The 19,906-nt window shown below is 37.0% G+C and overlaps 1 long non-coding RNA gene across 1 annotated transcript in view; it reads left to right on the top strand.

Annotated features, from left to right (window-relative positions):
• The window catches only part of LOC138922331 (uncharacterized), a 103,848-nt gene extending 84,489 nt beyond the window's left edge, over nt 1–19,359 (top strand). Inside the window, exons 7-8 of the long non-coding RNA XR_011435423.1 lie at nt 11,403–11,490; nt 18,548–19,359. This is a non-coding gene — a long non-coding RNA (uncharacterized lncRNA). The remainder of the gene's footprint in view (nt 1–11,402; nt 11,491–18,547) is intronic.
• Nucleotides 19,360–19,906: the final 547 nt, after the last annotated feature.

Here is a 19,906-nt window from a genome sequence, read left to right as displayed (position 1 = left end):
TTATAAAACAACTCTCCTTTACAGCCTTGTATTTCACCCATCAGCTTCATGTATGTTTACAATAATACAATTTTACTGTATGGTTACAGCATTAGGTATTACTGTGGTAAACAAACTGAGGAACAAACACAACTAAAATTGGTAAGCATAGAATGAATTGATAGGAGCAGAAATGTGTTGATTTATTTGAGAAAAGGTGAACCACGGGCATCAGTCAGCTGTTCTGAGTGAACGAAGCATCGGTTCATCAGGTGAGACAGTTCGATGGAAGTCAGTTAGCTTTTATTGCATCTGAAAACTTAAGAAGTCACATCATTCATTCAAATATTTAGAAACGTTGCTTAAACCACATATACAATACATTATGTTGTGTATGTAGAATTATTGCATTAATTATATATATGTATATATATATTTTGAATTCTGAAGAAATAGTCCATGATTACTATTTCAAGACTTTTTCTTTAGTAAATAGTCAATTTTTCCCTTGATAGATAGATGGTGTCTAGATCTTCTATGGTTGACTGAAAAATGGTGTCATTCTTATCTGTGCATAAAACAGAGATTATGACCCAACTGTCATGGAACAGGAGGGATCATCTGTCTTTCCTTTTCTGAGTCAAGGGATTTTGGCAGGAACATAATATTCCCTTCAAAATCAGTTTGTTCCCTTGACTTTTTTTATAGACTCCATTTATCTGATTCTGCCTCTTCCACAGTCTTTTGGCCTCCAGACTGATTAGATCCTAATTCTTTTGGCATACTGTCAACATGTCCCACTCAGAATAACTATTAAGCCTTTGCTTTTGCTACTCCTCTGCAATTTTGTTTCCCTTTCTGTGCTTCAGGTCTCTGCTTTGTGATTTTCACCTATTTTGCCTCAAGCTATCTCCTGACAACGTGTTACCAAGCTATCTCCTGACAAGTGTTACCACCTTTCTCTGTGAATTTGTTTCTTCTCTGCCCAAGTAATTTATTTATGTTGCCTTCCTTATTCTCTGCCCCACCTCAACTCATGATCAAAACTATTAACTTTTTATATAAACACTTTTATTTTGTTTCCATTCATTATGAATATTCAAAAAGATTAGACATTTTAGTATATCTTAATTACGCAAACAGTATATTTTTCAAGACTAAAATTCTTCACATACAAATACTTACATTGCAACTACAGTAATAAGCCAATCTCCAATGAAGGGGGATATCTCCTTTTCTACTTAGCAGAAATATCAAACACTTGGGATTGTTGCTAAGGTAAGCTAAATCATTCATTCAGATTTGGGTTTTTTTTTTTTAATTCCAATATTTTTATGCACTGATAAAAATTAAAATTATAATTTAAACAGATTTTCAATATCATATATTAGCTAGAGTAGAAATTTTATTCAATGATTTGTGAGTTTTCTCAGGAAATAAATTTAGGACTACAATCAACTAACGGATTCTCTGGTATTTTGCATTTAAAAAAAATTCTTTCAGATGGAAATTATGATGAAGTCATAAATGCAATTGAGGATGAATTGATTAAATCTTTTTCCTTTTATCCAATAACTGAACTAAGCATTTGAGAACTAAGAGGAATTTTGAGAACTGAACTAAGCTGATGGTTTTGCATAATTGTGTTTTTTATTTACAGAAAATGATAGTAGTTTATAATTTTCAGATGTTCTTAATGTTCTTCTTTCCACTGTTTTTGGAGGAGCTCTATAGTTTTAACTATTCAATTCACTATAAAGGAAGTAATTTTCTTTTTCCTAACTTAGGGAGAGGAACTGTCATAGACTGGATTACCAAAGTACAATCTGAGATGGATATTAGATCAGTGTGTACAAAGTTTATTAGGAATGCTCTTGTATTCACCAGCTGTAGAAAAGGACAAAAGCAGAAGTGGACAGAGAGGAAAGAAACAGATTATGCTGTAGTCTCAATGAAGATCTCAGCTGGTCCGTTGGAAGTGAGGATGAGCATTCAGAATTATCTCAAATTGGGATGAGGAGACTAGATTTTTATACTATGTTGAGCAGTCATTGAATGAACTAGTCCTGGTAAGAAGAAGTGACCTTGGGAGAGGGGATCCTTGTCAGCAATAGCAATTCCGGAGGGCTTAATGGAGAAGCTGGGTGGCAAATCCCACGATGAACTAAACAAATAATTCCCCAAATGAAGTAAAAATAGACAGAAATATTTTAGGAAAAATAAGCACCATTTTGCAGCTACAGCATCAATCAATTATTTAATGTTCTGTAGATCTTATAGTTTTTTTTTTAATAGCTTAAAGGGGAAATTTCTATTTATTTATTTATTGAAGTATAGTTGAGACATAATATCCTATTAATTTTAGGTATACATTATAGTGATTCAATATTATATATATTACAAAATGATTACCATGATAAATCTAGTTACCATCTGTCACCATACAAAGTTATTACAGTATTATTGACTATGTTCCCTATGCTGTCCATTACATGCCTGTGACTTATTTATTTTATAACTAGAAGTTTGTACCTCTTAATCCCCTTCACCTATTTTGCCAGGCACCCCATCTGCTCCCCCATCTCATAACCACCAGTTTGTTTCCTGTATCTATGAGTCTGTTTTTGTTCTGTTTTTTAAATATTTTGTTTTATTTTTTAGATTCCACATATAAATATTTGTCTTTCTCTCTGACTTATTTCACTTATCATAACATCCCCTAGCTCTATCCATATTGCCACAAATGGAAAGATTTCATTCTTTTTTATGGCTGAGTAATATTACATTGTGTGTGTGTGTGTGTGTGTGTGTGAAATATATCACATCTTCTTTATCCCTTCGTCTGTCTATGGACACAAGTTACTTCTATATCTTGGCTATTACAATGTTTCAGTGAACATAGGATGCATATATCTCTTGGATATATAACCCTTGGAATAATATCTTTGACACCCTTGGAATAATATTCTAAATGTTTTCTCTCTTCTCTTCTCCTCCCTCCTTCCCTCTGCCTCCTTTCTCTTTCTATCTCTTTCTCATTTGTTCTCTCCATGTTTGTTCATATTTCCTTGAGAATGTTTTATGATACACATTTTAAAACATATACCAGATTAAACAGACTTTTATAGTAAACAGCTATATACTGGCCACCTGGATTTTTACCATTAATTTTTATTTACCCTTTACATCCAGTAAAATTTACTATTTTTTTGTTGCCTAATATTGTAATTTGACAAATTCGTAGAGTAGTGTGTATTCATCTGTTTGGGCCGCTACACAGAATACCATAAACCAGCTGGTTTATAAAGAACAGAAATTTATTTCTCACAGTTCTGGAGGATGGGGAGCCCAAAATCAAGGCATTTGCTTTTGGAGTCCATTATCTTAGTGTGTGGTGACAGGCTCACTTCCTTATTGATGGCCTTCTTCTCACTGCAACCTCACATAGTGAAAGGGGCTAGGAACTTTTGGGACCTTTTTTATAAAAGCACTAATTTCATCCATGAGGTCTCTATCCTCATAATCTAATCACCTCTCAAAAGCTCCCATGTTCTAATACTATCACCTTGGAGGTTAAGATTTCAACATGGGAATTTGGGGGGACACATCCAGCATCTGTCCCTGGTCCTCCAAAATCCATGTCTTTCTCTAATGCAAAATACATTAATTCCATCCTAAAAACCCCAAAGTCTTAACTCATTCCTGCATCATCTCAAAAATCTAAACTACTTATGTGGTTCCAAAATATGATGGTGTGACAGGCAAAGGAGAGGCATGCCCACACCAAAAGACAGAAATAAGAAAGAAGAAAGGCATGAGGAGTTCAAAGCGGCTGGGTGGCAGTCTTAACTTCCAGTACAATGGAATCATCTTTGTGTCTCCTGGTGGAAGAATTCTTCCTTCTGAAACTAAGAACTCTGCACCAGTAGAACATAGAGTCATGGGAAAAGGAAGCAAACATTTTGCTGGTGGGTCACTAGAGGTAATAGTGAGTGGTATCACTCCCATTTCCACCCCTTAATTCCTGGACCTGTGAATCCTGGCTATGATGGAAACACTATACATTGGACGTTGATTCAGAGCATATACAGTTTTCTGGAGAAACTTGTCCCAGCCCTGCAAGGTATTGCCACCTATCTGATGTTGTAACTGAGTCTTCAAAAGGCCATTCCACTGTTCTATCAAGCCAGCTGCTTTAGGATGGTAGGCACGTGGTAAGAACAGTGAATTCCATGAATGTGGGCCCTTTGCCACATTTCTTTTGCTGTGAAGTGAGTTTCTTGATCAGAAGCAATGGTGTGTGGAATACCATGATGATGGATAGGTATTCTGTAAGCCCAAGGCTGATAGTTTGGGCAGGAGTACTGCATGAGATAAGACAAATCCATATCTAGTGTGTCTATTCCATTAAGGGCAAAATGCTGCTGCTCCCATGATGGAAACATTCCAATGTAATCAATCTGTCACCACGTAGCTGGGTGATCACCCCAGGAAACTGTGCCATTTTGGGGACTCTGTTGGTCTCTGCTACTGGCGGATTGAGCACTTGGTGATGGCTACAGATAGGTCGGCCATGATAAGTAGAAGTCCATGTTGCTGAGCCCATGCATAACATTCATTTTTATGACCATGGGCACTTTGTTCAGGAGCCCATTAGGCAATGACAGGAGTGACTAGGGAAAGAGGCTGACTGGTTTCCATAGAACAGATCATCCTACCCACTTGATTAAAGTATTTCTCTGTTGAGTTTATGCTTTCATGTGCATTCACAAGGGGCACAAATATCTTCACATTTTTTGTCCATTCAGAAAGGTCCATCCACATACCTCTTCCCCAAATTTCTTTGTCATCAATTTTCCAATAATGTTCTTTCCAAGTCCCTGACCATCCAGTGAAATCATTGGCCACAGCCCATTAATAAATATAATTATGTGTCTTGCCATTTCTTCTTCCAAGCAAGAGTGCATAACCAGGTTCACTGCCTGAAGTTCTGCCCACTGGGGGAATTTCCCCACACCATTGTCCTTCAGGGATGTCCCACAGAGGGGCTATAGTGCTGCAACTGTCCACATTTGGGTGGTACTCTCATATCATGCAGAGCCATCTGTATACCAGACCTGAGTCTTCTATTCCTCTGTCAACTGATTATAGATAGATCCCTATCTGCCATTGACACTTAAAGCACCATTGGATCTGCTGGGTCATGTGGCCCAAGTAACAGAGCAGCTTGCACAGCAGCCTGGGTCTGTTGCAAAACCTTGTCTTATTTTAGGCCCCACTCAAAACTAGCAATTTTGGGTCACTTGGTAAATGGCCCTGAGAAACACACCTAAATGAGGAATATGTTGCCTAGAAAATCCCAATAAGCCCACGAGGTATGCCCCTCTTTCTTGCTTATAGGAGGGACCAGATGCAACAAATTTTGCTTAAAAGGGATATCTAGACATATTCCATACCACTGGACCTCTAGGCATTTCACTGAGGTAGAAGGTCCCTGAATTTTAGTCAGCTTTATTGCCAACCCTCTGGCACACAAACGTCTTGCCAAAAAGTCAAGAATAGTTGCTAATTTTTACTCACGTGGTCCAATCAGAACAATATCATCGAAGTAACAGACTAGTGTGATATCTTTTGGAAGGGAAAGGCAATCAAGATCCCTGAAAACTGAATTATGACATAGGGCTGGAGAGTTGATACACCCCTGAGGTAGGATAGTGAAGGTGGATTGCTGGCCTTGCCAGATGAAAACAAACTGCTTTTGGTGGGTCTTACAGACAGGGATGGAGAAAAAGGCATTTGCCAGATCAACAGCTGCACACCAAGTACTAGGGGATATGTTAATTTGCTCAAGCAATGAAACCACCTCTGGTACATCAGCTGCAATTGGAGTCACAACCTGGTTAAGCTTATGATAATCTATTGTCATTCTCCACGATCCATCTGTCTTCTGCACAGGCCAAATAGGAGTTAAATGGGGACATGGTGGGAATCACCACCTCTGCATCTTTCAAGTCCTTGATGGCATCACTAATCTTTGCAGTTCCTCTGGAGATGTGGTATTGCTCTTGGTTTATTATTTTTCTAGGTAGAGGTAGTTCTAATGGCTTCTGTTTTGCCTTTCCCACCACTCTATAGGCCTGAGAAGCAATGTAGGGATTCTTCCAGCTGCTAAGTATTTCTGTTTCAATTATGCATTCTGGGACTGGGCACATAACCACAGGATGAGTTTGGGGACTCACTGGACACACTGTGAGATAAACCTGAGTGAAAGTTCCATCACCTGACCTCCATAAGTCTCTTCTCTTCCTGGAGGGCCACAGTGACATTTTGGGTCTCCTGGCATCAGTGTTGGTTCAGAGCCAGTGTTTGTTATCCCTGAAAGTTCCTATTATTTCCTTTTCTTCAATGCACAGTTACCCTGGTAAAAGGCCATAGGTCCTTTTGGAGAAGGCTGGGAGAAAGATTAGCAGTATAAATTTTTGCTAGTGTAGTGGTTTCTGTCCTCCATGGGACCCAGCCTTCCCCTTCACTCAAGGAGTACTGGGTCTGTCAACTGACTCAAGTCTGGTGATTGATTGAGAGGCAGTCACTCTCTGGTTTTATAATTTGAGTTAGACTTTCATTTACCTGACCTAGAACTTTTCTGCTTATACAGATCAAGTAAGAACTTAGGCTTTCTATCTCTTTCGCTCTAGGAACACCGTGATTAACTCACCCAGGCCACAGGTCTGCACAAGTCAGACTATTCTGACTGCTGCTCTGACTCTGCTGTCTGTTACAGTATCTGTGTCCACCTTGCCACTCAACCTTCACTTGGCCCCTACCATCCTAGAATCCAATTACTCCCATAGCATTCAGGTTTTCAGTTAAGTGACTGCAGTTTCCACTGTAACATTGGGCCTATAGAGAAGAGCAATCAAGGAGCTCTTCAACGATTCTGGAGCTCTCCTCACAAAATTATTTCTCAAATAGTTGGCGAAAGCTATGTCCTCTGGACTATCCCAATGTGAATGAGTAGATCTCAAAAGACTAATCCACTCTAACATTCCTGTCTCCCTAAGCATTTGAATCTCTTCCTCTATAATAACCCAAGGAAAGTCCAGCATTTCTAGTTTGCATAAGGTGGACCATCTTTTGATCCATGTTTCAACCAAACAAACAAACTCTAAGAGCTCTTTCTAGATCCCTGAGTTGCAACATTTCTCTGCTTAGTGAACCCATATCAATAAATTTGGCCTGAACCAGCTTTATGTTCGTTCCACCATCAACCCATACCCTTAATGTTCATTCCCACACATGCTCCCTGGATTTCTGCTTGTATAAACTAGAAAACTCAAGGAGTTCTTTTGGAGTGTAGCATACCTCCCCTTCATGGGTCACCCTTTATACCTTTCCTTTAGGGGCCTACTAGAACTTGAGTCTAGTTACAGGTCTAGAATCAAAGGAGGGTGGTGGGGGTGGGTCCTGAGAAGATCTGGCATTGTCCTACATGGTGACTGCCTCAGGGAAAGCCACTATCTCAGTTTCCTCAATCAATGCAGGGTTAATTCCCATGAGATGGAGTTGGATAAGCCTATACCACTGTGAGTGGAAAGGCTGATGCCCCTGTGTTTGGGGAGTACTGCTGGGAGCTGGAAGGCCTTTTCTCTTGGCAAATAAGACTCATCAGATCTTAGGGGCTCCATGTCCCCAGCTGTGTCAGAGTCTTTCAACATATCCTGATCACAACTCTAAGATCCTATTCTTTTCCAGTCAATGCTCTTACTTTAACAGTTGATACCCACTGAGGCTGAGAATTCAACTTGCATTATTATTCAGCCAATCACAGGATGGGGTTCTGCATTTGATTTTTAGTAATTTCATCTCTGTGACTGTAGGAGTTAAGACTCTCCTGAAGGGCACACCTAAAAGCTCTTAAATCATGTATTTAAGTGCTCGAGGTGGGAATTCAAATTCCTGAGCTCATCCTTTTCTTTCACCCCTTTGTCCAGTGACGTTAGAAGCAACCAATCAAAGTCGTTATATTCTTAATTTCCTAAAAATGTTCTTAAGTATCATATATAAAGTTGCCCAGCTTCTTGCTTCTTATAAGTGGTAGGTTAGGAGTATCTAATGCAGATGTTTTGCGTATCTCTATGGCTATATATAAATAGTTCACCCCATGGACTATCAGTGCTCTTTTTCCTACTGGAAATAGATTCATTAGCATCTTTAAATCTAATCAGATTAGAACACCAATTCCAGAAACTCCAGAACCAATTCAGAAAACTCTTCCTTAAAATTCTGTTCCTCTAGGGGCTGGCCTGGTGGCACAGCAGTTAAGTTCGAACATTCTTGCTTTGACGGCCTGGGGTTCACAGGTTTGAATTCTAGGTGCGGATCTAATATCACTTGGCAAGCCATGCTGTGACAGGCGTCCCAAGTATAAAGTAGAGGAAGATGGGTGAGGATGTTAGCTCAGGGTCAGTCTTCCTCAGCAAAAAGAGGAGGATTAGCAGCACATGTTAGCTCAGGGCTAATCTTCCTCCAAAAAAAAAAATTATTCCTTTGGAATGACTCTCATTTGTCTTAGAAGATAGTTCCTTTGCCTCTTAAATCCCCTTGTGCTGTTCCTTTAAATTCAACTCTACTCCTGCCCCAAGATCCTAGCAATCACTAATCTGTTCTCCATTTCCATTGTTTTGCCTTTTCGAGAACTTCATAAATGGAATCTTTCTGTATGTAACCTTTGAATCTGCTGTCTTTCGTTTAGCATAATGCTTTGAGATTATCCATCTTTTTTGCTTCTATAAATAGTTTGTTCCTTTTCAACAGTGTATTCCTTTCAAATAAAGCCATTTGCAAAGAAGCCTCAGAAATGCAATTTGCAGCCTCCTAGCTCTGCCTAGTGTTAATGATCAGCACACAGAACCAACAGCAAGTAGCTGAGAGACAATAGATACGTAAATCGTTCAATAGAAATTAAATAATTTAACTAGACGAGTATAAGATGGTGTTGCAAATATAACCCATTTTTGTACTTGTGGACAAATGATATATATTCTAATTGCTAAGGTACATTAGAGGTCATATAATTCAGTAGTTTTTTTCAGCAGCAAAAAAAAGCTAATAGCTTTTATTTTTTAATAAAAACAAATAATTATAATATAATAATAAATAAAATAATGAATAAATAAATAATACTATTTAATAATAAATAGTAGTATTTCTAATAAGGTGGCTGATAGAACTTCTCTTTATTTCTTTTTGCCACAATTTAAGAAGAATATTTAGAGGAGATGACCCAGAATTGTAAAGGAATCCAAAACATGTTAAATAAAATAAAACTATACTAAAAATCTCCAACCCAGCAATAAAAGCTGGAGGTCCTGAGAATAAGTATTGCGCATTTACAGGATAACTTGGGAACCTCTTTATGCTCTGTGAGACTATGGTTCTAAATTGAGTTTTACAGTCAAATTATTCTGAACATGGAATGTTTCTTAAATACCATTTACTCAGTTCACATTCTGTATGAGCCCACCGAAGCACAGATTATGATGAACCTGCTCAACAATAGTAAAAAAGAAGCACATTGCTCTTCAAGGAAAATTTGCTTTCAAGTCGGACACGACTGGAGTAATATTCTGACTCTGTGGGATCCTAGACAACTTCTGTAAACTCATGCATAAAGCAGAAATATGGCAAAATCTTTCCCAAATACAAAAAATGGAGATGAAAATTTCTCATACAATATGTAAGAATACTATTGTGAGGTTAATGAAATGACAAGGATGATCTTGCAAAGCTAATTGGTTTGTTTCCAGGGGTCCTGCCACTCAATTCAAATCCATCTAGTCTTGTCTGGTGTTGGGCGTCTCCTGGTTAGATTGCCTTCTTTTTTGGTTTAATATATATAGGTACAATACTGTGATCTGCTTTAACTGGACTTCCGTGACAGTGGCAGTAATTCCAGTAATCTCTCAGCTGATTTGTGACTATTTGTTGGGCACTCTAGGGGTGAGTTAAGCTGAGAGAGACGAACAAGGAGTCCACACGACTCCCTGATCCCCATAAGGATGTTGCTATAGTTTCTCTTCTGAACCTTGCCTTTCTCTCTATAGAAAATAAGAATTTTATTCTATCCTCATTATTAAAGGGGGATGGAGTGTTGTACAGAGTAGAGCTACTAGCCAGTTAAACTCTATTGGAATTTCCCTAGGTTTTATGGTAATAACGTTACTGGACACAAACAGAAGTTCTTTACCTGCCACACAAGAGGGGCCAAATAAAAACGGGAATGCCAGGCTTATGGCAAGGAAAGGGTTTTTATTTTGGGCAATGTCAGCTGGGAGTCTACAGTGAGCCCTCAAATTTGTTTCACCTCATCTCATCTTGTCTCATCTTTCCAAAAGATGAGAGGCCAGGAGTTTTAAAGGTTGCAAGGAATGTGCCTGCTTGTAGGGTGGGAGCGAGTTGCGGGGGGGGGGGGGGGGGGGGGGGGGGAGGGGGGGGTGTAATCTGTGGCCTTGCTGGTTAGATCTTTCCCACCAGCCTGCATTGGGCCTTGGGAAGCTGCTTACAGGGACGAGGATGATAAGGGAATTTGCACGTAGGTGTCCTTGGCAGTTTGTCTCCATGGAAGATAGTGGATTCTAGAGCCAGGAAGCCAGGGAGTAAGCAAGGAATGAGTGCTTTGGTTTTAACCCCATATATGCTGGGTTTAACGTAGGGGAACTGATACCAGGGCCGATATCAATAATATTAACGAAGTATAAATAGGTGCACAATATTTTTCAGTTTTTGAGGAGTTACTAAAATTAAGCCCATTAACTCATAGAGCAATGACCATAAAATAGTACATAATGAAGAGATTTCAGTCTCTTAATATAATAGCCAACACTTACTGAATGTATACTAGAAGCCAGATATTTTCCTAAGTACTCTTACATTTTAGTTCATTCAATCATCATAAAAATTCTGTAATGTACATGTTACTATCCCCATTTGACAAGTAAGGAGGAGGAAGAGAGAGAATGAATAACTTGTCTAAGAACATCCAGGCAAATGGATTTGATATCAGGTATTTCAACATAGGACTTCACTCTTACTCACTGAGTGTGAAGACTCAAGGAGAGCACAGGAATATATTCAGAGGGCTTCCATGTGGAAGAGGAATTAGGTTACTTCTGTATATTCAACGTGGAGCTGGAGTTAATTGTCATGGTGGTGAAGAGTAGGCATAATTATGAATGATAAGTGGAATTTACAGGAAGACAGTTTGACTTAGAATTGTTTTTATTTTTTTAACATTTCTAACAAGGTTTTTGTCAAGCAGAGTATCATGCACCAGTTATCAATCCCCAGGGAGTAGAACATCGTGTACCAGTTACCAATCCCAGGGGAGGACTCTAAACACTCTGTTCACTGTGTCTTGTTATTAGAGTCACCAAGGAAAACACCTACAGCCAAGCACTGAATGGAAAAATGCTTTACTTACATAAAGAAGAGACAGCAAGATCAGCTTCAAAGGTGAGCGTCATTCCTCCATGGCCAACAGGTCTCTTGCGGCAGCCATTGCAGGACAATTCACACCACTCATGCTACAATGGAACGAGCCCTGTCACCTCCCTGCTAAGGAGAGACTCGGCAGTGGGGTTGGCCAGGTGCCACCTGATGCACAGAGCTTTATGAAGAGACAGGAGGGCAATCATTTAGCCTAAAACGGGGAAAGATGTTGCCATACAAGGTGATAAACCCAGCACAGGCTGTGTGGGTTCTTTAGCTCTTGGTAAGGAAGCGTCCTAGGACCAAGGCCCATTCTTATGCAGCTGAGTGGGGGGAAGCTTGCTCACACATGAGACTGTCTTTCCAAACAGGTTTTGTTTTTGTTTTTGTTTTTAGTAATAGAGTTACTAAAAACATCTCAGAAGGTAATGTGTTATTGGAGTTTTTAGAGCCCGTGACAACTGGCTAAATATGAGGCAGAGACGTTTCATGAGAGATTCCAGAATTAGATGATTTCCATTAATAGTTGGTAAAATCCATTCAAATTCTGATACCCGAAAACGTCTATGAAGAGATTGAGAATTATATAATTTTCATTTTGAAAGTAGCTGAGACTCAGAAATAAGTGATATTTCCATGACTGTAAAGTAAGTTATGGCATGCATATATGCCCAAATGATGGGATAGCATACGTGTGTGTGTGTGTGTGTGCATGCACACATGTGTATTTTTTTAACAAAAAGAGAAACTTGTTCTAATTTTCATTGAGAAGCTTGTCCTCAATATGGGAATCTTAATTATAACATATACTTTGATTCTACATAATAAACTATTAGCACTTATCCCACATTCAAACGTTGTGATGACTTTGAAAATTTGTATTTTTTTTTGTCTGAAATGTCCTTCTCCCTTTGTCTATTTAACAAGCTCATATTCATCATTCAAGAGTCAGGTAAAGAGTTCTTCCTGGTGGTGCAGTGATTAAGGTCACACGCTTGACTTCAGCAGACCAGGATTCACTGGTTCGGATCCCCAGCACTGACACATGTACCGCTTATCAAGCCATGCTGTGGCAGTGTCCCTCATATAAAAAAGGTAGAGCAAGATGGGCACAGATGTTAGCTCAGGGCCAATCTTCTTCAGTAAAAAGAGGAGGATTGGTGGCAGATGCTAGCTCAGGGCTAATCTTCCTCAAAAATAGATAAATAAATAAATAATAAAAAAAAGAGTCAAGTAAAATGTGTCATATTTCTTGAAGGCTTCCACTGACTCTCTCTTCCTAATCTCTGGGCAAACGTATTCAATATTTTTATTTTGCCCCCAAATTTGTTATATTCCTTTTATTAAATTGATATTTTGTATATTTTACATTAAACTAAGAGACTCAAAGAGGCATATACACCTCTCTTTTGATTTGTTACACAGGTACCTAGCAAGGTGCCCAGAATTTAAAAATTCACAAAAGTTTGTGGAGTGAATGACCTAATGACACAATGAATAAAGTGATATTCCTATACATATTACTTATCCTGCATAATTTATTTCATATTTTGTGCTTAAAAAGTATACTTTGAATTATGATATTTTTATTTTATATTTCCTTCTAACATCTAAATTAGTTTAGTCTCACCTTCTGAGGTACAAGTTCTCTAGATTTTGTTCCTATTCTCTCTTCCTGTGGCATTTACACTACATTGCCAGCTATCACATTTCTGACCCAAGTCCTGGGACTGTGCAATGTATAGATTTCCATCTAAAATGAGGAATGCCTGTTGTTTCTCCATTTGTGACATTTTCCTGTAATGGGATTATTATTTATCATAATGATTATTTTGAACGTAAATCGAGATTATATTGTTGAATGTATTTTAGAATATTTTTCTCTGTGGATTTCTGAGGGTGAGCAGCTGGTGCATTGTTCTTTGGCTCTAGCTATCATGTTATTTGAAGGACTCAGTAGCATAAGGGTGGGAGGGCGAGATGGAATTTCTTTCAGTGCATTTCCCACAAATATCATCACCATATGCAGACTATGTATTAGATAAGGCAAGCTGATCATGTGGTGAATTATAATGAGCAAGTTGACAGACATCCTGATACCCAGAGAAAGTAGAGAACAAACTAGTAACCTGAAAAAAAGCTAACTGATATTTTGCCCCTATTTTCAAAACAAGTAAGAAAAATTTCACCAAATATACTGTAAATTATATTACTTAAAACAAGTATGGTAATTTACATAGTAAAGTATTAGATTTTATATATTTAAACCTTTTGTAGCACTTCATATATTTTATTGCATTGTACATTCAAAATTAGCCATCTTTTATCCTGAGACACTTAGTTTTAGCCTGCAAGCAACCTACATTCCAAAAATGGCCATAAAAAAAGATGAGTTTTTAATACGTAGTCTAATAAAACACATTTTTATGGCTGGACATGCACAGAGTTAATTCATTGTTATAATAAAATAAATTTTCATATTTAATTAAACAAGCATTAGTTAAGCAAATAGGTTCAAGGCATCATGTTAGACATTGAAGATCCAAAGGTGAATGTGCAAGATGTTTGCTTGCAAAATACCAAAATAAACAAAAATGAGTTTAATGTAACAAATTCAGATTTGTTCTAAGAAAGGTAGATATAAGTACTACGGGAAAATTGAAAAGAGCGAGATTGCTTCAGAATGGAGAAATGAAGTTACAGTTTAAAGAACAGGGCACATTTGATCTTGAGCAGTCGAAGAACAGAAAACATAAATTAAAAGAAGGCTTCCTATCCGTGTCATGAACTGTGTGGCGTGTACAGGGAGTAACAAATTTCCCAGTGTGACTGGAGCATTTAATAAAGCGAGTGGTGAAGACAATGCTTGAGAGAACATGAACACATTAAGAACAGTTATCGTCATAATGAGGAATCCAAACTTTTGTAAGTGTCTGGGGCTATTCTGAACAGGGCAATAAGATCTGAGTCTGCCTTAGAAGAACCATTTTGGGGACCAGGTGCAGGATGGCTTTGGTTAGGAGAAGGAAGGAATGGAGATGTTGAGGGCAAGAACACACTTTAAGAACACATTGCAGCAGACCAGAACTGAGAGAATAAGAGTTTAAAGAGCACAGTGGAGGTGGAAAGGAAAAGAAGTCACAGATTCCAATAGTCCTTTTAGTCCTTAGGATGGATGATGACATTAATCAATTCTTCACATAACAGTCGGAGTTTTTCATTGTTGCTTTGTTTCTTTTCAGCTTTAGTAGTATCATAATAATGCCCAGATTGAAATCATATGGTCCTTTCCCTTTGCACTTAGAATAAAACCCTGCATTTTATGGCCTTTGCTTCTCCAACCTCATGTCATATACACAAGGTCCAGGGATATTAGCCTGGACTTGATTGGACCATATCTTTCCCTCTTCAGGACTTCTGACATGCTGGCCTCTCTGTCAGGAGAGCTTGGAATCCTACCTTCTCTCCTCAGAGTCCTTTTGTCATCCTTCACATATTAGCTTAGATGTTGCTTTTTCAGAGATAGGTTTCCTGCTCACCCAGTGTAAATTTCTCATATCCAGATATCTCATTTTGTTTCTTCTCAATATTTACCCTAATTTGTAACCATTTGTTTATATTTATGCTTACTTTAACAATATCTATCTTCCTTACTTGCCTGTAACTCACTTTAAAGTAGTCTATATCCACTTTGTGTATCCAGAACCTAGCCCCACAGTTAATAAATATTAAATGAACATTAAATGAATGTTATAGGAATATTAAATAAATAAATGAATGAAATACTGAAGTTAGAATGAAGAATGGGCTTTGGGGAAAAGATCATGAGTTTGGTTCTGATATTTGAATTATGAGATGCTTACATCCTCAGTATCCTCAGTATCATCTTAATCAGCACCACCATGATTTGAGCATTTCATGTGGGTAAAACAGGAACTCTACAGACGAGATTTGATTTCATCCTCACAGCAACTCTATTAAGGAAATGAGATTTAGAGGTTAAGTAACAATTCTAAGATTAAAAAACTAGGAAGTGAAATATTCTAATTTAAATTCAGATTTTTCTCCATCAAAAATCCACTTTCCTTACTGCTATGATTTATTGCTAGAGTTTCAAGATAATCTAAACTTAAAAAATGTATTAATCCTTGAAATTATACAAACTGTAGAAGAGATATAAAAATTATTAGCAATGCAGAGCAAAAAGTTTAATTTATAGATAACATTTATACCCATTAGATATTAATTTTTGTTATAAAAGTAATACGTGAATTAATGCCAATGAGTACAAACAAAACTTACACAATTGGATGTATGTATGAAGAAAAGAGAGCCCTGCTTTACCCCCAACCCACACAAATCTCACATTTCTCTTTCTCGCATAAGTAGATTTGATTAAAAGTCAGTGTATACAGTTCTGGATATGTGTGGATGGGAGATAGATAGATAGATAGATAGATAGATAGATAGACAGGTATAAAATTCCTACTCACCACTGGTTTTGAACTTTGAATTGTGTTTTCCCTTTATTGAATTTTAAGCTTCCCAGTTCCTTGAGATTTTTATTATCTTTTCTTTATGTGTGTATGAGATACTGAAGAGAGAAGAAAAGAGTTCACACATATATTGCATGTTTTCTGAAATTTTTGTTTAATTAAACCTTTCCTATCTTAACTATAGTACAGATTTTTATATATGCATGTATAAATTTGTGTGATACACATATATATTTCTTTTAATAACTATTGTGTAGCAAGATATGCATCACGTTTCTTTAGTGATTTCCTTTAAAGCTAAGTGCCTATCACCTATTTTTACTCAAAATGCAATTTACTTTCCATATTTTCTCTTCAAACCTCTCAAAATTAGCTCCTATATTTTGCTGCAATCATCTAAAATTATAATTCCAGTTTAAAAATATTAAATTTACAAGATTTTTCAGAATTAACTTAGCTATAAATTTTGTATGTTTCTGTATGCAACAGTATTTCTTGTGTATCTTCCTGTCTTTGGAGTTATTTTTCATTTTGCTTAAGAACATTTATGTATAATTCTATCAGGATTTCTTAATGGTAAACTTTTATGTCTGAAAATGCCATATTTTATTCCTCTAACTTAAATCATACAACCGAATAAGAATTTCAAATGAAAAAAATTTCTTCAGAAATGAAGACATTATTCCATTTCTTTGAATATGCAGATTCGTAGAACATCAACATTCCATTATTCAGTTAATTGGCTGGTTGGTCTCCCATGGCTGATTTTGTACCATTCACCACTAGTTTGATCCTTGAGTTCTTTCTCTTCTTCTCTATTAAATTTTGTGTTCCTCATTTTGCATGGGCTTTCTCTTCATTCTCTCTGCTTCATAACTTTCAGAAAGTTATCATTCTGATCTGCTGGTTTCATCTCTCTTTCAATGGCTACTTTGAATTTATTATTTTTTTTCCTCTAGGTCATCTACAACTTCCATTAGATGTTGGAATGGATGAGATCTTATTTGTTCAGTTAGATATCTTGGATTTAAATGCTAAATTATGATTTAAATTATGCAGATTCCATTATTTGCTTCAAATACGTTGGGGTCAATACACTAACTAGTCAATAGAGTTCCATAGAATACACATGACTCTGTCTCATTAATTCACCTAATATACTATCTGTGATCTCTTTAATGACGATATGTTCCTAGAACTCTATGACTCACTGCACTATTTTTCCAAATTGAAGACTTCAGTTGTGCTCCACAATTAACAATAAAAAGGATGCGGTAGAATTTATACCATCAGGAAAAGATGGCATCACTCAATTATTGTCCAACCATGCCACTTATGTCACACTAAAAATAAGAGTAATACACTCCTTTTCCATAACTCAAATTTTTAACACTGGTGATTTTCCATCCACAGTATGGGTTGTCTACTGTTGGTTGCCACTAATGTCTACCTTACTCTACTACTCTCCAAAGTCTCAATTAAGTTACTTAAATATGACCTAACTAACTGGATAGCACAATATTAAAAATATGAAAGAAAGAATAAAACACTTTTTTTCCCCTCACACTCAAATGACAGGCTTACACAGAGGTTCAGGCCATATTTTGTGTTGATGTGACTTTATACTTTGGGGAATAGCAATGGCAGTAGCAAAGATATGCAAATGTACTGCAAAGAGTTCATGAATTTTTCACACAGCAGATATGAAATTGTTGAATGACAGCCATGGGCTGCTACAGCCAGCAGCGATGTTTGATAATGTGTGATGTGACATATGAAGTAACACAAAATCAATGACTTCATGTGGCTAGGAGTTTTTTCATGCTATACTCAGCCTCAATTTATTCTTTTCCTGCCAAAAGGTGAAGTTGACTATGAACTCGTTAAACAGTGCCACTTACACAGAGAAGGGGACCAGTATAAAGGATTTAGTACACAGATTGAGAATGTTGAGGCAAAAACCAATTGCAGTGGGCACATTTTGGAGTATACCTGAAGGAGAGCTGACTGCTTTATGTCCTAGGATTGATTGCCCAGATGTACTTATTACCTGTTAAAAACAGCAGTCGCTAGAGCCAGAGAAATGCAGAGAGACAAAAATATCTCTGCAAATGCAACAAATGCAATTTGGGAATTAATGAGGGTTATGGAAGAGACTCACAAAGAGAGTTTTTAAAAATCTATAAGATAGGGCTGGCCTGGTGGCACAGCAGTTAGGTGTGCACGTTTCACTTTGGTGGCCCAGGGTTCACTGATTCAAATCCTGGATGCAGACATGGCACCGCATGGTAAGCCATGCTGTGGCAGGAGTCCCACATATAAAGTAGAGGAAGACGGGCATGGATGTTAGCTCAGGGCCAGTCTTCCTCAGCAAAAAAAAAAAGTATAAGATATTCAACAACTGTTGATAATGCTTATCTCCTTGTAGTGGGATATATTAATGTATCACTTGTTTTTTTCTTTTTTTTTTTTTGATTTCATGAATCTTCAAAGAATAAGTATTAATTATTTTGCAAAAAAATAATTTTTTTTATTTAGTAGATTTTTTGGGTTTTTTGTTTCTCTCCAATTTTTTGTTTTTAAAGGAAAAGCAGAAGATAATTGAAGATTGAGGGAATGAAGAAAGGGAGACGTTCTAAAGGACCAGAAAAGAAGCAGTTCATGAAGTTATACTTGACAAAGTTTTGTCCAGGTTTTTGGAGATGAAAATTGGGGGATTAAAATCAGAATTACAACTAACATCATTGTTAGTTTTCTGGGTGCAATATTTGCAAAGTTGGCTAGTTTGCATATAAAGTATTTTTCATTCTGAATTAATTTAACTTCAAATAAAATATTCTGTAGGTTAAAAAAATAATAACAAGTATTCAAGTCAAAGTGTATTGTTGTACCCAGATATCTAAACAAGAATACTTCCACATGACAGTTACAGATTGGGATATGGTCTCCCTAGAGGTGAGTTTGCTTCATTCATTCACCCTTTTTTCTGCTCAAGTTTGTTGCTTCGTGTTATGGTTACAAGCATAGTGGCCAATGCATTAGCATTGCCAAGAATCCACTTACTTAATTCTAAATGCAAATGCTACCTAATGAAAAGATTTTTCTCCCTTAGAACTCTCCCGAACATTCTGTGAATGGGTGTTATTGGGCAGCATATATTCTCTGTGCCAGGACCCGAGTGTTCCTGAATGATTTAGTATCTTTCATAAAGGGCTTCAGTATCAGTGGGAAATGACAATGAGCAGAATCAACTGAATAAGTACCAAAATGTTCTCTGTTACTGCATGCTAATAATAATTATGTGGTCTATAAAATTGATTTAATTTCCACAACATTCTGTGCATCCTATGCAAATTCTTTGGATAGTACTAAAAGTAGAATAAATCATTAGCTACCTAAAGCACTCTTTGCATTTTACCTATTTCTATTTTTTATGAGGAAGTCCTAGCTCTTTAAATCTTTCAAAATTTTGATAGGATATTTATACATTTTTGTATTCAAACTTTCTACACAATATCTAGATTTGAAAAATAATGTATCTACAGGCAGTCCTGACCAACTCAATCACAAGGAAGAAAGATTTGCAGCAAAGAGCCAATATGGGCTATTTTATAGCATATCATCTGGATGCCTGAACTATAGAAAACCCTAGGGAATAATTAAATTTCCATACCTTATGTGGAGTGACCATTAAAGAAGATATCGCTATTTGTGGACCAGTTAGAAAGGCTTGGACCCAAGGCTCTTTCCTTTATAATTCTGTGGGTTTGCAATGAGTCGTAATTTGAAATTCATGAATATAAAGTTTCTTCTTACATCAAATGCATGTAGTGGATGTTATACACAATATTAATAACTCTAGAAAGAATGGAGTTTAATAGTAAATCAAACTAAGCATACATTCTGGAACTCATATTATTAGACTTTGTAGTTTCCTATTTCAT

This window comes from Equus caballus, chromosome 2 (assembly GCF_041296265.1).
Source record: "Equus caballus isolate H_3958 breed thoroughbred chromosome 2, TB-T2T, whole genome shotgun sequence".
Classification (NCBI taxonomy): Eukaryota; Metazoa; Chordata; class Mammalia; order Perissodactyla; family Equidae; genus Equus; species Equus caballus.
Note: the sequence above shows the minus strand (reverse complement) of the source record. Positions and strands in the feature narration are given on the sequence as shown.